Source organism: Acomys russatus, chromosome 31, assembly GCF_903995435.1.
Source record: "Acomys russatus chromosome 31, mAcoRus1.1, whole genome shotgun sequence".
In the NCBI taxonomy this organism is placed as follows: Eukaryota; Metazoa; Chordata; class Mammalia; order Rodentia; family Muridae; genus Acomys; species Acomys russatus.
The window spans coordinates 36104712-36124349 of NC_067167.1; positions in this window are offsets into that span (position 1 = coordinate 36104712).

Sequence of the window (19638 nt, forward strand, 5' to 3'; positions counted from 1 at the left end):
CTGTGTCTCCACTGGCGGCATCCACTGAGCTGCCCAGTGGAATAACCACATCTCTAAGTGACAAGACAACAGACAGGGCAATAAATCTGAAATTTTTCAAAAACATAGCTCTGTTTCATCAGGAGTATCAATGACTGACGATGAGGTGTCTAAGGTAGAAATACGTAAGAATAGTCTAGCTGTGTAAATCACTGTCTTTTTAAAAAATCTTTTTTTTTTTTTTTTAACCTTTCTGGTGTCTGTGTTTTGCTTCAACTATACTCTAAATGCCAAAACAAACAAACAAACAAACAAACGGTGTGCCTATACCCCAGCCTTAGAATCCCTGGTAGCTTTCTGGATCTTCCTAAGGGACACAAGAGTTAAAACTACATTTTCTTTCTAGTTCGTGGAAACAGGTTTTTAATTTTATGTTCTACTGAAATATAACATGCAGCAATATTAATACCTGCTAAGCGTGGAGCTCTCGGGTTATGCATATGCCTGTGTAAGCACTGCCCAATGACGACACTCTTGGCATACCACACTGCTCCCTGATGCAGCCTCCCAGTTCTGTTAGTCAGAGCAGAATATTCACATTTGTGTCTTTTTGCAAGTCTATTCATGGAGGTCTGTTCAGACTTGTAACACTATGGCAGTGGGAGTATTTGCTCAAAGTAATAGCCAAGAAGTAGAAAACTTGGGGCATCCTTGCTGGTTTGGACACCTTTGTTCTGTGCTCCCCCGTCAATGATAAAGGCAATAGTTCTTTGGTGGAACTGTGTCATCTGTCAGGAACTCTATAATAAAAGTCTGCATTTGTGTGTTTATGGTCTTACTTCTGCCCACACATCCTGATGAAATAGACACCATGATTACGGGCCTTGTTCAGGCGACACAGTGGAGGCTTAGAGAAGTTAGGTAACTTGCCCATGACTCAAACGGCTAGTGATTGGCTGAAGTGAGACTCAGCCCTTGACCGAAGCCTCCCAAAGCCCGAAGTTCGCGTTGGCCTTCCGATGACACAGAAGCCCCTTACTTTGCTGTCTCATCATAACTGCTGTTGTGTTCATCCCAATTCTCTACTGAAGACACCATTTCTTAATTGTGTGTGCGTCCCTGCTGCGTCATGGCTAGCACAGAACACACACACAGAAAAATTTAACTAAAAGCTACAGATTTATTGAGTTTTCTCAATCTAAACATGTTACACAGAACAGCCTTCTTATATTGTCACTATTACTAGACCCATTTTCAATCAAAGAAACCAAGGCCTAGAAAAACTAATTAATTTAAGGCCACACAGGTGGAGGCATTGTGACTGGTTCCAGATGACTCAGAGCCTATGTTTTTTATGCCATACTATCTAAAGTAGTTGCAACAATTTATTCTTATACAACATAAATATGACAATGTGCTCCCTTCTTCAGAGCATGAGGAAAAACAAGGAAGGCAGTTAATTACAAAAAAAAAAAAAAAAAAAAAACTTACAGTGTTTTTGAAGAAAATGAATATTAAAGTTTCTTCTGCATAATTTTGGGCATATGATAAGAGCTTAATAAATGTTACATTGTCTTGGCGACGTAAGGACCTTTGCTAGGCAGGCTTGGTAGGAAAACAGAAGCCCTGCAGTCTCTTCAAACAATCAAGGCATAGTACACGACTTAGCTGGTGAATGGTGTGTTGCCATAGTGAAATACAGCTGATGAACGGCTTAACACACAGAATCTCAGAGCGCTGGAAGCTGAAAAATTTAAGACCTAGGTACCAGTAGATCCAGTTTTTGATGAGGCCTCCTTTCTGCACTGCAGACAAGTCCTTCTTGCTGTTTCTTCATGTTAGGAAGGGGGATAAAGAGAGGTGGAGGGCATATGGCCTGGCTTGCTTTTCCTAGACAACGATGATGCTGTCAGAGCAAGGTTCTACCCCATGACCGTATTTAACATCAATTCCTCCCTATTCAAATACGTCCGCAATGGCAGTTGGGCCTTCAATATACGGAATATAGGGTGACATAACTCATCCTGTGGCTTACAGTTGCATAGATGGTGGGAAAAGTACATAGTTGTATGGAAATGTGGGGTAAGCCAGGGATTAGCCACAGGAAGACACTGCCGGCATATTTAGGAACAAAGGACGGAGATGACGCTGGGATCTGGGGTTGTGCGGTAGAGGATGCAACCAAGAGAGGAACGGCAGAAGAAGGATCGAGTAGCAGGATTAAGAGCCATGGAAGTCACACGGCAGCGTGGCCTTGCTTCTTCTATTCTACCAACTCCATTCCTTTGCCATCCCTCTGCTGCCTGAATCCATCTATGAGCCAGACAGCAAGGAGAGCCTGGGAGTACAGCGCCCACTGACGCAAAGCGTGGCTGGGAATGGGGAAACCCAACTGAGGGCAGAAACGGGAAAGATCATCATCACAGCAATGGCAGACTTTGAGAAAAAGCACTCAGGTGCTCAACTCTTTGAGAAAAGGACATGAACATGGTGAAAATGCTAATGAAGAAATTTTAGGATCTGTGTGAGAAATTGTGCAGTTTCTCACCTTGTTTTTTTCCCCCTCTTCCTGGCTAAAGGTCATGGTACTTCAAGGACAGAAAGGACTGAGAGCAATTGTTCTTAATTGGAGCCATTTTCCAGTCTCTGGAGACAGTTTTTGTTATCAGCACCGTGAGTGGGGTCGGGGGTTCGTGGCATCTGGTGGGCAGAGGCTAGGGATCCTAGTGCACTCTACAGTGCACGCAGGATTGCCCAACAGCCAAAACTATCCAGTCCGAAATGTTGGTAGTGCTGTGCAGGGTGAGGAGAGCTGGTTAGAGGGCCCTCTGTGAGCAGGAAGGAGCAGGAACAGGATTAAAGCCTTAGCTGGAGATAGGGTCCAGACGCAGCTGCTAAAGCCAACTAGACTAGGGTAAGGCGTTGGCAACTTGTTAGCTGTGGAACTTTCACAAGCCGCGTGAACTTTCTCTTCTTTAAGTGACAAATTTATATCGGAAAGATGCTAACATTTCCAGACATTGCTCTGTGAGTCTCAGCAGCTGAAATGTGCTCAGACCTCTTCTTCGCATGTTTTAGAGTGTTTACTTTCTTATGATAATTTGCTTGCTTTTAAATTTTGTTTTGGTTCTGAACGTGATTATAAAGGAAGCCTTTGCTTTCCTGATGTTAAATTATAATTTAAAAATAAATTCATCTTTTATTTTATGGCTCTAAGATCAAACCAGAATATTATAAAGTATATGAAAGTTTATTAATCACCTAAGACTTGTAGTAAGAACAAAATGAAAATAATTTCCCCACTAAACTACTAATTCAATGAAAATGGAAATGTTTCTCCAGTTCAGAGATGTATAGGCATTATTTTTCATTACGTTTAAGATTATGCATGACACTGATTTGAATTCATGAAATTCAAATTATGGCTTGGATATGTTTCTTAAATCTGCTCACTTCTCTGCTTCTCTTCCTTGCTATCATATTTTCATAATCTCCCCTGAAACGAAATCATTGTGGTAATCCTCTCTTAAAATACTTATTTATATGTATGGTGTATATCTGTGTGTGTGTGTGTGTGTGTGTGTGTGTGTGTGTGTGTGTGTGCATTCAGGTGTGTGCTGGTACCCACGGAGGACAAACATTGGCGTTGGATTCTCTGGAGCTAGAGTTATAGGCGGTCGTGAGCTGCCTGATCTGAGTGTTGGGAACTGAACTCTGGTCCTCGGCAAGAGCAGCAAGCATGCTTTAAGCACTGAGCCATCTCTCCAAACCGCACTGCAGTAACCTCCCAATGAGGTTTTCCATACTGATTTCACTTCTTTTTAGTCCACTGACTCTGGTGGCACTGGAGTGACCTGTCTAGAACACAAATGTTCCTAGGTCTTCCATAGCGTGTGGAGCTCTTCATCGATTCTCTGTTCCATCTATTTCCCCGGCTCCTCTCTAGGCTCCTTTACATAAACCTTTACATCATTTGGTTGGGCTCCTTTAAGATCTAGCTGGAAAACAACATTCTTTCTCACTAGGAAGAAATACTAACTGTTATATTTCCCTTATCATTTATTTAATTTTCATATTAAACTACGTTTTTGTCAAACAAACAAACAAACAAGCAAACAAACAAAAAAACCCAATAAAACAAAAACAAGATCTAGCTAGAGTCCCACCTTCTGCTTGGTGCATTTCTGTACTGCTTATTATATAAAACTCATATGCATCTATATTTATATTTATAATGTTCTTCGAGATAATTCAAGCTCATTGCAGTCTCACAGCAAGTCTCCTATGAGAGCTAGTCTTAGTGTTCAGAGGAGGAAATTAAAATACAGGGAAGTTAAGCACGTCATTCAAATTTACTAGAGCCACCATGCAAACTCAGGAACCCTGGTTCCATGTTACATTATTAAGACCTAATACGTACCCTGGGGGTAAAAAGCTGATTTAATTAAAATTTGAGTTTTAGATTCCGTCCAGAGAAGCCAGGTTGTCAGGGATAGTATGCGAACATCCGGTTGTGCCACAATCCAATGGAGTATATGTCCCCTTTTCACACCCTTCTACTACACGTATGTCCCATGGAGACATCAACTACACACTTGTTTCTGAGGTCATATATTTTACCAGAGGAGGACCAATTTGAAAAAAAGAAATGCGTTCTTTCTTAGCTGTACGTTCTATCCATTTATAGCTTGGCAAGTTGTAGGTGTTTGCCCAAACACTATCCTTCAAATAAATAAGAAGAAATAAGTTGTACATCTTAAGATACATCAGAATGGCCACTCCCTTGAATGACCGTTAATAAGGTCATATACAACCAATTCATCTGACTCCAAAAAGAGGATGAGAGTGTAGGGTTCTTTCCATGGGAAGAGTGGGTTTAGTCACCTCTTCCATCTCCTTCTTCTATTATGATGGATGGAGACTACAAACTACAGAATCTGGAAGCAGATTCCTTAAATTTCCAATCACAGCTTCAGCATCCAGCAACTGAGGGATGCTGGGTTTTTTCATGCTCCTGTGACTCATCCAGGGACTGAGAATGAAGAGAGGTCTCTACAGAGCTGTCGTGACATTAAGCTAACACACGGAAACTGTTCAGGACATACATTATGATGAGCCCCCAGTAAGTGTCAGTATCTATAATATCATGATTAATCAAATTATTACAATTAAATTACTGTAAAGACATATTCATCAAGTTTTGCCTTTGATTAGGAAATCCCTTCAGACTTCAAAGAAAGTGTAGGGCCATCAGCAACTTCATCTTCAAAGCCATGTAATATGAAATGGATTTTGATAATAACCCTTCCAGAAAAGGATAGATCCTTTGCTCAGAATCTCATCCCAAGGCTTTCTTCCAGATAGTGTGTTAAGTATGGAATCTAACAGACTGAGCCGAGACCGGGAGCCAGGAACGGAACCTCAGTGAGGGAAAGGCGGCAAATGAAAGAGAATGGGGCTGGCCATCGTCCTGATGTTTAACAGCATGTGTCGGGATGAGCAGACAGAGGGCACGGCCAGCTCTGCTGGCGAGCTGAAACCTAAGCAAGTCACGCCTGCGTAACACAATCTGAACATCAGTCATGGCGAAGCCAAGAACAATAACTAGCTGAGTCCAGCGCCGCACCACACCTGGCTCCCAGGATCTCCAAGAGTAATCCGTGACACTATTTCAAATGATTCCAACAGAACATTCTGTTCTCTGAAGAAATTGTGATTTTTGGAAAACAGGTTAGGGTTCTTGGCAAAAGTGAAGACGAAAACAAGTAGGAATGCTGCAAACAACCAAGAGAGCATTAATTAGTTCATAAACAGAAGGCATAATAATTGACAACTGAACTTCTCAGTTTAAAGAAAAAACATAGTACAGAACTGGGAAAGTAACACTTACTAAGCCAAACAAATACTCTGTGTTTGTAATGATGGATAATGAGCTTTTAGAATGTGCCCAGTGCTTGCTGAATCAAGGATGGGAGTCTCATGGGGCTGAAAGCTGGCATTATGTTCTGTAAATTGGGCCTTGGCTGGCTCAGGGTGATGCTAGCTAAGTCTCCAGTACTTTTTTTTTTTTAATCTTAGATAATTATCTCTCAGTGGCTCAAAAAATCTCCACATTGGAAAATATTTTCAATGGTTCAATGATCTTACAAATCCTTAGATAGAAGAAACAAGTTTCTGAGAGAAAAGCCAACTCTCCTTTCTGGGACACATCCAGCCATAAAAATAAATCTAACAGTATCTTGGAAACACTGTCTATTGGAGAAATATAAGCCAGAATGCTTCTTTTCCTTACCACCTAGCTTACTTGCACGTGTAATCATCTTCATGGTCAATGGCACTGCTGTAGCATGTTAAGGAGTGAGGAAATGTTATATCCAGCCGAGGGAAGAGAAATAAAGGAAGATACACATGGTTATGACACCACAAAGTAGGCAAAGCAAAATGGCTGTTCAGTTTTTCATTCCCTCAACTTTGTAGATTACATTTAAACATTGGATTACTTGCTTTTGTGGAGTAAAATATTGGTAAGATAACTAAAATTCTTTGTGCAACTTGCTTAATCGTTACATGAAAATCAAAGGCCCAGGAGAGGGGACGGGGACCAGAAGGGATTAGGTAACTATATTAGGTATTAGCTCTTTGTCAGTCTTAACTGTAGGCACTCCATAGGAAATGTCTCAGTACCAATGCCTGGGCCCCGCTCCTTGAGATTTTTGAAGTAACTGTTAAGTTTCAAACCTGGGACAAGTAGCTGAGGCGCCTATTTAATACTTCAAAGCATACCTGAATTCCAGGTTCTCCCAGCATCCCTCAGTCACTACCTGTTACAGGTTATGGCTGCCATACCCCACCCTCTATCCTAAACTCTGCAGCCCAGGGTCTCAGCTGCCCTTCCCCTGAGGCTCTTCCCTATATAATCTAGATATTTTTGTTACTAGCTCCTTTTTGTACCTTTTGTGCCTTTGGTTTCCTGGTTGCTGTATTTGGTTCTCCTCTCTCTCTTCCTCTTCTGCTCTCCCCACATGGCTCAGGATCGTGGCCACTCTGGGCTCTTCCAGATGAGTCTGCCTCTGGCTGTGCTCTCCCACGTATCTACAATTAACTTTCTCCTCCACAGCACCTAGGGGCAGTCCTTTCCTTTTTACTTTTTTTTTTTTTTTTTCATTCAATAGTGTGCAGCTGAGCTTGAGAATTGCTCACTTCAAGAGACTCTTGGAAACTGGAAAATGGTTTCTGCATTCCAGGCATTGGCTGCTTTCTGCAGCTAAATTCCACACATTCTTTCAGGGTTATATTTGTAAAGCACCTGAATTCCACCTTCAGTAACACAATTAACTAGAAACGCACCCACCAATTCTTGCATATTTTCTTACTCTTGAACCTGTCTAAAAACTCTTAGGTTCTACGGCTTCCTTGCTGTCCTAACTTCAGAGTGGAATTTGGGGCATCTGAGTGAGAGTTTCTTTGCTACATAGCTTCTAACAATATAAAGCTGTGCTTTTCCAGTACCACACTTGTAGTCTAGCATTGATCCACCTTTCCCTGTTCTGTCTAAGGCAGAATGATCATCTTCTGTCTTCAACTTGAATCTTTGCCTCAGATGTACTGTAAGGGCAAAATTAACGCCATATCCTATATGTAATGTATATTCTACAATTAATGCTGTGGTCTGTGAGAAGCTGTCCTCCAGGTGTTTTCACTACTTCCTGCATTCTGGGAAAGACCACGCACTGCCATAAACTAGACCTGCCAGCACTCTCCAGAAACTCCACTGGAACAATTAAATACAATTAACTCCCAATGATCTTCTGAGATAAAACAACTTCCCTGGAGATCCAGCCTCCTGGACCCAACCTGCCTGAGGGACGACATTCCTGAGACTCACAACTTTCCCTTGAGATCCGTTCTCCACCCAACCTGCCTGAAGGTCGACTTCCCAGTGACCCCAACCCCTAATTACAGGTTTTCCTTATAAACCCATTACCCTTGAAGCTCCGGTATCATTCTCCTGTCCTGCTGCATCAGGAAGGATTGTGATCCGAAGCTCCGAGCCCATAATACAGGACCCTGTGTATATTGCATTGGTGTCGAGTCCTGGTGGTCTTTTTTGGGGGTCTCACGACCTGGATAATCTCAGCATAACAGTACATATGGAAAAAAATGTGGCCACCTACATTATAAACCCTCCGGTATTTCTCTTAGGATGGCAAAGTGAAACTCATCTGTCCTGAGGGTTGGACTGCACCCCTTCATCCTCCCTTCCCTGCCCCCCAGTCCTTCCTCCTTCATACCATTGGAAGCCTGGACAATACAAAGAGAATGTGTACGAAGCCACCTGCTGTGGTTTAGGTAACTGCTCCCCCAGTGGCTTATACAAGAAAGACCTAGTCTTCAGACTTTGGGAGGTAGTGAAACCTTTGAGAAGTGCGGCTTCATGCAGAGATCTTCTGATGGCTAGGGGCACATAGTCAAAGAGGACTGTAAGATGCCGATATATCTGCCTCTGTTTGTCTGTCTCTTTGTCTTTGTCTTTCTGTCTGTCTGTCTCTCTCTCTCCCATGATATAATCAGGTTCATCCATCACACAATCCTACCATGATGACGTGTTTTGCTATCGGCACTAAAACCTCTCTTGGAAACATTTGACAACCCAGTTTAAATGAATAAATTCATTTCAAACCACAGCATCTCAATTTTACAAAAAGGAAATAGAACCATAACAATTAGAATTAATAAAAAAACTAATTTAATGGATATAATATCAATAAAAATGACTTTCTCTATGTGCCAGTAACAAATAAGTGGGGAATGGGTAAAACAAAATTTCATAGCAAAATCAAAGTAGTCATACACGCACAATCAATGAAATATGTGAAAAACTACGATGAAATTATGATATAGTATTGAGATGAATTATGAGAATCCTGTGTAAGCAGAGAGGTGCAGAGACATGTTATCCCCGTGAATATAGCTCTTGATTTCATATTAAAAAGTTAATATGTGACAGCCATTCATTTCAAATTGTCTTGCAGACTCACAGGAAACCAATTAAAGGCTCAGCATATTTTGTAATGAGAACCAGTGGATCAATGCTAAAATTATGGTGAAATTTCCATGGCTAGAAGAGCCAAAGCAATGCTTTGTGGTTAAAAAAAAGAAGAAGAAAGAAAGAAAAAAAGTTGTAAGCCTTTGACTCACAGGAATGAAACTTAGTGCAGGAATAGGAAGACTGAGACAGATGCACTGGGACGCGAAGGAACAAGCAGCCCCACGACATGAAACAGAGGCCGGAAGCACACCCATTTCTGCGAGGTCACCTTTTTCACAAGGCTGTTCCAACCACAGCTCAGTGAGCAGATGGCGTCAGGAGATGGGAACCGCACTGTAAAGTGACCAGGAAATTTAATATAAATCACTGCACACAGAGTAAAATGTTATTAGGTACTAAAAGAGGAAACAGAGAACTCTAGGGTGTAGCAAGTGCAGAAAGCAGTTACCACCCATCTGGCTGAGGCATCAAAGGGCAAAGCGGGGAAAGTGTGAGAAAAGGCTGCTAAGGCCAACGGCCAACGTTGAGTTGGGTCTTGCAGTTACCGTCCTGGAGGAGGAGGAGGCCTGTGCCTGGGGTTGCTAGGTCTCCAGGAAGAAAGCTGATCAAGCGCCACACACAGAAATCATCTATCACAGAAGACCCTACCGGAGGCAAGAATCGAACAAGGAATCAGGGAGAAGCAAACCCTTTTTGTCCAGCATTGAAATCTCTTTCTAGCCAGCCTTATATATAAATCTAAGGGGTAAGCCAGCCAGCACAGTGGAAAAATAGTTTGAAAGTCCCCAGCATAGCAGAACCAAGCTGAGGGGCAGAGGTTGGAGCCAAAAATCAATAGTCTTTCCAATAAATGGCAAACAATTTCAAGTTGTTAAAATTGAGCTTTAATCACTACTTCAAAATCATATATAAAAATTGATTCAAGATGGGCCATAGACCTAGATAGACTTTGGAATAAAGATTTCTTATGTAGATAGGAGAGCATTCATTTGTTAAGAAGTAATCTGGTTAACTATGAAAAGTGTGAAAACACAAGTGATAGGCCAGGAAAAATATTTTCAAAACATATAAATACTGGAAGAAAAGCAATTTAATTATAAACATGACAAAAGGAGAGATTTTTTAAAAAGTCACTGACCTACAGGCAATTTATGACCTGGATGCTATCAGTCTTTGTTTCAATTAGAACTGAACTCAAAGGAGTTATGTTTGGTATAAATAAAGAAGACTTTCAAATAATTTTTTTTTTGAGTCAGGGTTTCTGTGAGTAGCCTTGGCTGTCCTGGATTAGATTTGTAGACCCAGCTGGCCTCGAACTCACAATGATCTACTTGCTCTGTACCCTGCCTCCTGGGATTAGGACCACTGCGCCACTGTGCCCAGCTAATAGGAAACTTTTAAAAAATACAGTTCATAAAAAAAACTATCAAAATAGTATAAATACATGCACATTATTAATCACCATAAAACTACAAGTCATAATGAGAGAGTATGATTTACCACTGGATGACTTCAAAGACTGTTAAGGGAAGGACTGGTGAATGTGTGAAACAGCAGAAGTTCTTACACTGATGGCAGAGCTTTGCATCCTCTATGGAATAAATAATAGAGATTAGTGTTTATCATAGGAATGCTTACAGGAACTTTATTTGTATTGGAATTGAATAGATAAGACTGTGGCGATACACATTTGTGATGCCAGATTTTGTGAGGCTAAAACCAGACCTTGTTGAAAACCCAACCGAACAAACGAGGGCAAGTATTTTGCTCTGGGACAGTAAGAAAGAAGTCAACAAGTCCATCAAAACCTCAAAGATTTGTTAAGAACCGAGTCTTGAGATGTTTGCAAAATCAGAATCATATGGAAAATGGCAAGGGAGTGTTCTGCCAGCTTGAACAATTGGTACACCCTATGGTACCACAGATGCGGAAGTCTCTGTGCCCCTCAGTGACCATGGGTTCTGAGAAGACTTCCTGGGTAGCATGGTCTAGACTAGCGTGGTTTTGAGTCTCTGTTCTTAACAAATCTTTGAGGTTTTGATGGACATGTTGACTTCTTTCTTACTGTCCCAGAGCAAAATACTTGCTCTCGTTTGTTTGTTTGGTTTTTCTTCTCTCCGTTGCCCCAACAACGATGACAACGACGATGACGACAACAACAATAACCACAACAACAACAACAAAATCAAAAGTCCTATAATACGAAGGAATTCTTCCTTTTCTTCTAAGTGTGTAAGAGAATTGCTTTCTGAACTTTATGGTTACGTGATTATCCCAATATATAAAAAATTCCTATATAAAATTATCCACCTAACTTTCTATGGATGGATGGATGGATGTGAGGCATGAATGCAGAAAGGTGAGTGGAGAAGGGGAAGCCTGAGGGGAGAGAGAGCAGGCAACAGGAGAGGCTAGCACACATCAGGGGGCACAGGAGGCGCTATTTGGGGGGGGGGCGGTAGCAGGAGGAAAAGGAAGGACAGGGGTGAACAAGAACACACTGCAGTGCCATGTAACTATGAATATGTAACACTGTCTTTGTAAATGAACCAATAAGTACGTTAGGTAAGTAACTACATAAACTCGTGCGTTTAGGTTGTAGCCAGAAGGCATAACCTTAGAAAAGGGTTTTCTTTGTGAGTAGTGTATTTTTTCTTCTTGCTCTGTTTCCTAAACAGAGTTTACTCGCTACCCCAACGAGCAATTATCTTCGAAGCATAGTGATTTTATAACTGTTTAGAATTATTTATAAAGCTAAGTTACAGGTCAAGTAAAACTTTCCACAAACTGCCCCACCATGGTTCATTTACTACCATTGTGTAGAAACCTGACTCTTTGAAAGGGGGATAAAAGGCCCAGGAAATAAGAATAACTCCATTTATTCCCTCAGCAACCTTATCAATGGGTGGCGTCAGATGAAAGGAAGGCTAATATTTTTAAGAATTGAAACATTATGCTCTGACTCACACAAGGAAATCATCTCAGACACGATTGCGAACTCAGAAATATCTCCTTTCTGTGTGTTTTTATCTTCCCTTCCAGGACAGTTTCCCCCACACCCCCTAGCTCACTGCCTCCTCCCACCCTCTTCTTACCCTGTAGACACACAGGTGGGCCTAAAAGGTGTTTCCATCTTACAAGTCATTTTGCTTTCCGTTGGTTACTACATTTTTAAATCAAGGATTAAGAAATGAAACATAAGGCACTGCAAAGAGAAATGAATACTCGATTAATCAAGATCTGTGCTGGTTTGAATGAGAATGGCTCCCATAGGCTCATATATTGGAATACTTGGTCCTTAGTTGGCAGAGCTATTTGGGAAGAGTAAGGAGGTGTGTCTTCGTTGGAGGAGGCGTGTCACTGGGGGTGGGCTTTGAGCTTTCAATTACCCCAAGGGACTCCCAGTTAGCTTTCTCTTTCTCTCTGCTTCTTGGTTGTCCTCTCAACATGTAACCTCTCAGCTACTGTTCCTGTACCTTGCTGGCCTGCCTGCTTCCCTGCTCCCTGGCCCGATGTTCATGGACGCTTGCTCCTACACTCTAGAACTGAGTCAAGAGCCCTAAACAAAGTTGCCTTGGTCATGGTGTTTTGTCATGCCAACAGAAAAAAAAAATTAAGACAAGATTCAAACAAATGGATTTCTATTTCTTGCAGCATGGTAGGGTAAAGGAATGTATTCGGGAGCAGGGAGCCTTTTCCACATCTTAAATCACATTATCTTCATACCTACTTATTCAGAAGAGAAACCATAGCTGGATGACTAATATAAATATGAGCACAGTCACTGCACAGGCAGCTATAATTAGATTTTAGGAACATCTTGTTCATTATAATAAAATGATGAATTTGATTATGTCTAAAAGAGTGAAGATTTAAAAAGTGGCCGAAATCTTTGATTTATAATCAAGATAGAATAAATTTTAAATTTATTTTTAAGAATACATAAAATTTAAGTTACTTTAAAGGTTATAATGGAGTGAGTATTTAACTGTTGCCAAGTGTAAAAACATGATGGTATCGTGATTTGAAAAAAAAAATACATAATCTGAATAAAAGTTGGCAAGGAAAGACTAAGCCATGAGTGCAGAATAGGCACACACCATACTTGTTTATGGTACTGAAGTGAGCACAGTTGGTTTCCTCAGTATTCAGGAAAGGGAGTAGTAGTCAAAGCAGTCTGTTGTTTGGATAGGCCCATTGCCATCCTGTCTTTATCTGTCCCCTGAGCTGAAAAATGCTTTGTCCCAAAACGAAGGAAATGATTGTAGCTTAGTCCTTGACAGAAAAGCTCAGCACAGGTCCTGAGTTTGATAAAATAAAGGATAGTAAAGCCAACCAAATTTTAAATATTCTTTCTGAAGATATCCTCCAATATGGCAAAGCTTGTTTTTATAAGTCTCCAGAGCAATTTATCTCAGCTCCCAGCATCTCAGAATTAATCCAGAGCAATCGATTTCAGCTCTCAGCCTCTCAAACTGGATCCAGGGCAATGGATTTCAGCTCCCAGGCTCTCATACCGAATCAACATGGTTTCATAACAATTTTCATAGTGCTATCTTCTCCCTTCAGACCTCACTTAATAAAATTTACTCATTTCACAGATGGCTCTCTTTTGTTTTTGTTTTTGTTTTTCTTTCTTCATTAATGGCCTAAGATCCTAAATGACAGACGAAGGCTAAATGACTGAAAGAAAATAACTGGTGCTGCCCTTGACTTGCAGATAATCAGGTGGGAAAAGCAGACATATGGGCAATTACCAATAATTTGATAGTAAGTTTGTCCTAATATATTTCAAAATATCACTATATAAAATTTCCTGCTCTCAAATCTGTCTTTCTCTTGGGTTTAGAATTATCTAACTCATGGTCACATGTAACCTCCTTGATTTAAGTCTTGAGCTTGCTGCCCTCGTAATTCCCAAAGTCCCATATAAGTTTCTGGGTCTTTCTATGTTCAATCCCTGTCAAACATTTTCGATTTCCAACTGTTTGCCCTTGGCATCATGCTTTGCGATTTTCTACACGCTCTTTGGACTCTGAGTACCTGGCCATCCTTCCTACTGTTTTCCCTGTCTTGGGTTGACTACTCAGCTGAGTACAGGGAGGATCATGATGTGCTTCAGGTATCCCTTATGGATAGCCTCTTGGTTGGGGGGTGGGGTGGGGCTCTGTTTCCACTTCAGTGATTGGCTGCGAGCAGGCCTTCCCAGCACTGAGAGGGAAAGCCAGGATTCCTGGCAGAACTATGAGGGCAAAGACAAACCATTTTACTGCCGAACAGGTCAGTTTGTGCCTTATAGGTCACAACTCTGACCTTTTAGTGAAAAGAGCCATTTTTCTCCCATGAACGAGTTTCAGTTGAGTTCTTCCACATAAAACAGAAAGGATTCAGATACTATAGACCTCACAAAAAGTTGACGATTAAACTTCTCAGGGAGTAACACGTGTTTTTTGTTTTTGTTTCAATAGCAAAGTTGATAACAAAGCATCTTTTTTTTTCTATAGACTAGAATGCAGATGATGGGTTTCCGTCCACAGTCGACATGAAGTTTTTAAAACCCCCTCTTGAAAGGTCAACAGAATGCTTGACTTTGTGTTTTCTCCCAAATGTTTATTACAGAGAAAAATGCAGATAAAATTTGCATGGGAGAATAGCAAAGTAGAAGGATCCAGAGGGTCCTAGAAACCTACAAGTAGAACATTATGATAGGCAGATTTGGGCCCAGGGGTCCCGCTCAAACTAAGGCACCAGCCAAAGACAATACAGGCGATAAACTTTAAACCCCTTCCCAGATCTAGCCAATGGTCAGAACATTCTCCACAGTTGAGTGGAGAGTGGGGTATGACTTTCTCACGTACTCTGGTGCCTCACATTTGACCATGTCCCCTGGAGGGGGAGACCTGGTGGCACTCAGAGGAAGGACAGCAGGTTACCAAGAAGAGACTTGATATCCTATGAGCATATACAGGGGGAGGTAATCCCCCTCAGGAACAGTCATAGGGGAGGGGAATAAGGGGAAAAGGGAAGGGAGGGAAGAATGGGAGGATACAAGGGATGCAATAACCATTGAGATGTAACAAGAATAAATTAATAATAAAAAAATTTGACCAATTAGACTGCAGTTTTACAGGAAGCCATTATTATTGAGAATATATCTGCTGTCTTTGCCTTTTAAAACCAGAAACCTGTTCATTGGTTCCTAGAAATAAACATGACTTCATATCATTTTTTCCCTTTAAAATAAAAGATTTTGAAAATAGTTGGCTTTTCAAAACTTAACAAAAGGGGATTTTCACGCATTGTATGTCAATTGTGACTATTTTATTTAAAAAGGAACAAATAGAAACACCAGGTGAAACAAAACTAAGGCTTGCTGCGCGTGGTGGCACACACCTTTAATCCCAGCACTCAGGAGGCAGAAGCAGGTGGATCGTTGTGAATTTGAGGCCAGCCTGGTCTATAAAGTGAGTCGAGGACAGTCAGGACTACACAGAGAAACCCTGTTGAAGGAGAGATAAACATGTTTTTTGTTTAGATCACAAGTGGGGCATGAGAAAAGACTTATAAAAGAGCAGGTGATGTTTATCCCTTAGAAGTTGAACCATCATGTGGGGGAGATTGGCTATTAAGCAGCTGAAAATCCTTGAACAAATTCTGAGAGGAGGTATAAATGTGAGCCAAAAACAAGAGGCGGGGCCTATGAAGACTTGGGATAGTTTTGGCTGTTCATTGTTCCACTTCGAGACTCTCCTAGAGAGAACTGCTCCAGGGAAGGCTTCGGGGCTCCGGCTGAGGCTCAGGGTTCCAGATGTTCCAGGTTACAGCAGAAGAAATCCTGCTGATTACGCCAGAAGAATCATTCCTCGGAACTGATATCCTTATGGTTTCATTATTGTATTCTTTAATCTTCTTTTCCTATTGTTTAGGTTAGTCGGGTTATAAGTGAGATACTTTTGGCTGATAAATTCATAATAAAATATATTTGTTAAGAAGATTGAGCCTGCACCCTGTCTCAAAAAACAAAACAAAACAAAACACCATGAAGGCTTTATTGAACTTTAAAATGTACATGCCTTTGTCTTCTGTAGCCTTGGATGTATTCACTCACTCATTTATGTAGCACTTTGTGTAGAGCCCAATATGAGCCTGGTGTTGAAGGACATGCATAATGTGAGTCAGTTTTTCTTTGAATCTAGCAGAGGAAAAATCAACTAGACACAAATTAATGTGTAATTCTGAGCACTGACAGGTGTCCTAGGACAGGGGAAAGGACAAAAACTTAAGGCAGGCGGCAGCAGCTGAGCAAGCTGAAAACGAACAGGGGCACTGTCAATCACTATAAATCCCAGTGAACCTGTTGAATAATTTAGTGCAGTGATTCTCAACCTTTGGGTCACGACCCACTGGGGACCAAATGACCCTTTCACAGGGGTTGCACATCAGATATCCTGCATATCAGATAGTTACGCTATGACTCTTCACAGTAGCAAAATTACAGTTATGAAGTAGTAGCAAGATACTTTTATGGTTGGGGTCACCACAACATGAGAAGCTGTATTAAAGGGTCACAGCATTAGGAAGGTTGAGAGCCACTGACTGAGTGACTGGGGTTATTGCTACAAATGCAGTAAACCAGTTACCTATAATGTTAGTAGATGAGAGTATATATGTCTTCTGTAAAAATATGATGGAATTTAGTAAAATTTTGCAGCAGAGTCAGCCTCATCCCAAATTATTTTTTATTTATCTTTATAAATTTCTTTACAAGAAAATTAGTTATTTCTCTAAGAAAAATTGTTTCAGCAAAAGAAAAAAATGCTATTTTAGGAAAAATAGTCAATAGAAAAGGGAGCTCAGTAGCTGCTGTAGTAGTTCCTGATAATAAGGACTAAATTGGTTTTTTTTTTTTTTTTTTTTGCATATAGTTCAGTGACATCATCTTGTAAAAGTTCTTGTTTAATATTTGCTTGCTAAAATTAATGAATTGGTTGACCCAAATGAAGAGGGCCCAGTGTACTTCTGCCTGTTTATGTGGAGTAGATTCTTCTCTCACTTTTTGGCTTTGGTTTCACCATTTTTCTTGTACTACATTTGGGAATAGCCTTTAAGGCAGGAAAGACAATTGAGACAGCACAACATAAAACAGAAGGTTCTAGCAAAGCAGGGTAGGTGCTGCTATATTTTATAGTTCTTGCTTCTCCCCTGCCACTTGTCTGCCACTGCTGATTTCTCAGGTGAGGTCTGGCTGTCGGCAGGACCAGCTGGGTTCTTCAGGTCAGTGTCATAGCTTGACCTAAGGCTTTACGACTCACACATAAATCTAAGCTTTAGGAGAAATGCTTGCTCTGCAATTCATGATGACAACATTGGGCATTATTTTAGTTATCACCCGGACAGAATTTACACTAGAGACCATAGTGTTTTAATGACTTGTGGATATCACCAACATTTGACAGCCCAATGAGCATTGACAGGGGAGTAAGCATTCCCACAAAGCAGATGCATGTCTTGGCTGGGAAGAACGATTGCTTAGATTCTTTTTACTCTATTTTTAAGGGAATGTCTAAGGTAAGAAGCAGTTAGTTCATGCTTGATTAAGCTGAGGAAGTCATACACATCTCCTCCGAACATTAGGGATCAGTCACTTGTCTGATGCTTGAGAAATATATCCAAACACGGCCTTAAGGAATCCTGACTTTGGAAGTCAGCAAATACACCGCTCCCTTGATCCCAGACAAAGGTAATGATAAAGCAAGTTTCCAATAGTTTCTACTGTCTTATGCTAAACTTGGTTTGTGATATCTGTTGCATTGATTTAACGCTGCAAAGAACAGGAAAAAAAAAAGTCCTTGCAAAATCAGAATATGTCAATGCTTAATTGAACCCTTACCCCATGACTTTTCTTTTCAGTCGTAGGAAAATCTGATGTGGGGCTGGAGATCCTTCTCAGCAGGAGAGTATTTGCTTGACATATGTAAGGCCCCATGTTTGATGCTCTTAGTCCAATAACTAAGTAAATAAGTAACCAAAAGTTCTTTATATTTCTGCATGCACGACGAAACTCCTTCACTCAATACAACATTGCCTCTATGACCTTAATAATTATTTTCCAGCTACTCTGGCTATTATTTTTTCCTCTGAATATCTAGTATAAAAATCCCAGGATGTAGTTTGTGCTCAGTGTGTTAAATGACTGAACGAATGCCTTGGAACAGCTGTTACTGAACTTGCCGGCACATTGAAATCATGCTGTGAGCTTCCGAGGTATAAGGGTTAGAAGCACATATGTGGAGCTGCTGGTTGAGTTCCTGCTGCAGTGACAACGGCCCCTCCCCCTTCCAGGTTCGTCTGATATGCAGGCAGCCTTGAGACACTGTGGCTTGGAGCACCTCCCAGGCCACCAACACCATGCGCTGTCACCGGCATCATGCACAGATACCATTGCTACTTTCTCTTCCATCAGTGCTATAAGATCTTGGTGGGCATTAGCTGTTAGGATAATGAAAAAGCCTGATTGAATTTTATTCCTTTTGTGTTAATAAACACCAAAGTGATTCCTGAACATTTCAAACATGGGGGAGGAAGGGCTGTTTGAGTCTGTCTTGTACACTGTGCTTTGCTAATTAAAAATACTTGGGTAACAGCCAAAAGTATCATCATGTTGGCTTCGTGACCACTGCACAGCCAGGCACCCAGGCAGATCTGAAGTTCAAAGCTTATTTATTCTGGGAACACTTATTAAAGACAATGTCATTTGTGTTCAGAATAATAACTTGTAACTCTCCCAGAACTATTTTTTTTTTTTCACCTAATCAGATTCATCCTTAGAGAGGAAATTCCAAGGAGAAAATCTGGAAATTTTGCCCTGGTATGTGTGTGCAGAGATCAGATGGCTGCCAGGTACCAAGCTGTTTTTCTGTAGTGGGGTCCATTGAATGTAAAAGGCAAGACTTTTTGAAGATGACAATAAATTTCCTAATGGGCCTGTGTGAGATGTTTAAGGCTTGAAGATAAAGGTTTTGGGTTACATTGCCCTTAATATAAAAGTGGGCTAAACGGAGCCAGGTGGGCTGTTATTTCAACTGTGAGTAGGGTTGTCATTTAAATCTGTGAACATTATACAAGAAGACAGCTGCAATTTGGAAGCAATAAATTACCACACAGCCTACAGTGCAAGCACATCCGTGTGCTGGTGTACTCATGGCAGTCCTTTAGAAGGTGGGATGCAGGCATCTCAGTTAGTGAGGATCAAGGCTGGGAAGAGTCTTTTAACTATTGGAAATGGGGAAACAGCTTCTCTTCAAGGGATGAGGGGAGGGACCCGGGGGGGGGCATTCAATGAAGCAGATTTCTTTCCCTGTCACCCTTTAGACTTAAGAACTGGTTCTCTCCAGGGTACCCATGCATTAACCTTAACTCCAAAGTCCCAGAAGCTCTTGAAGGTGATTTCCCACACCTCCTCCTCCTCCCCCACCACCCCCATAGTTTATCTAAAGAGAAACTTGTCCTGGATTGATGGAAGCTGCCAATAAGGTTTATATTTATCCCTCTTAGTGTGAATGTTCATCTTTCTCTGTAACTACAACCATGTGTCTGCTGGGATGCTTCCT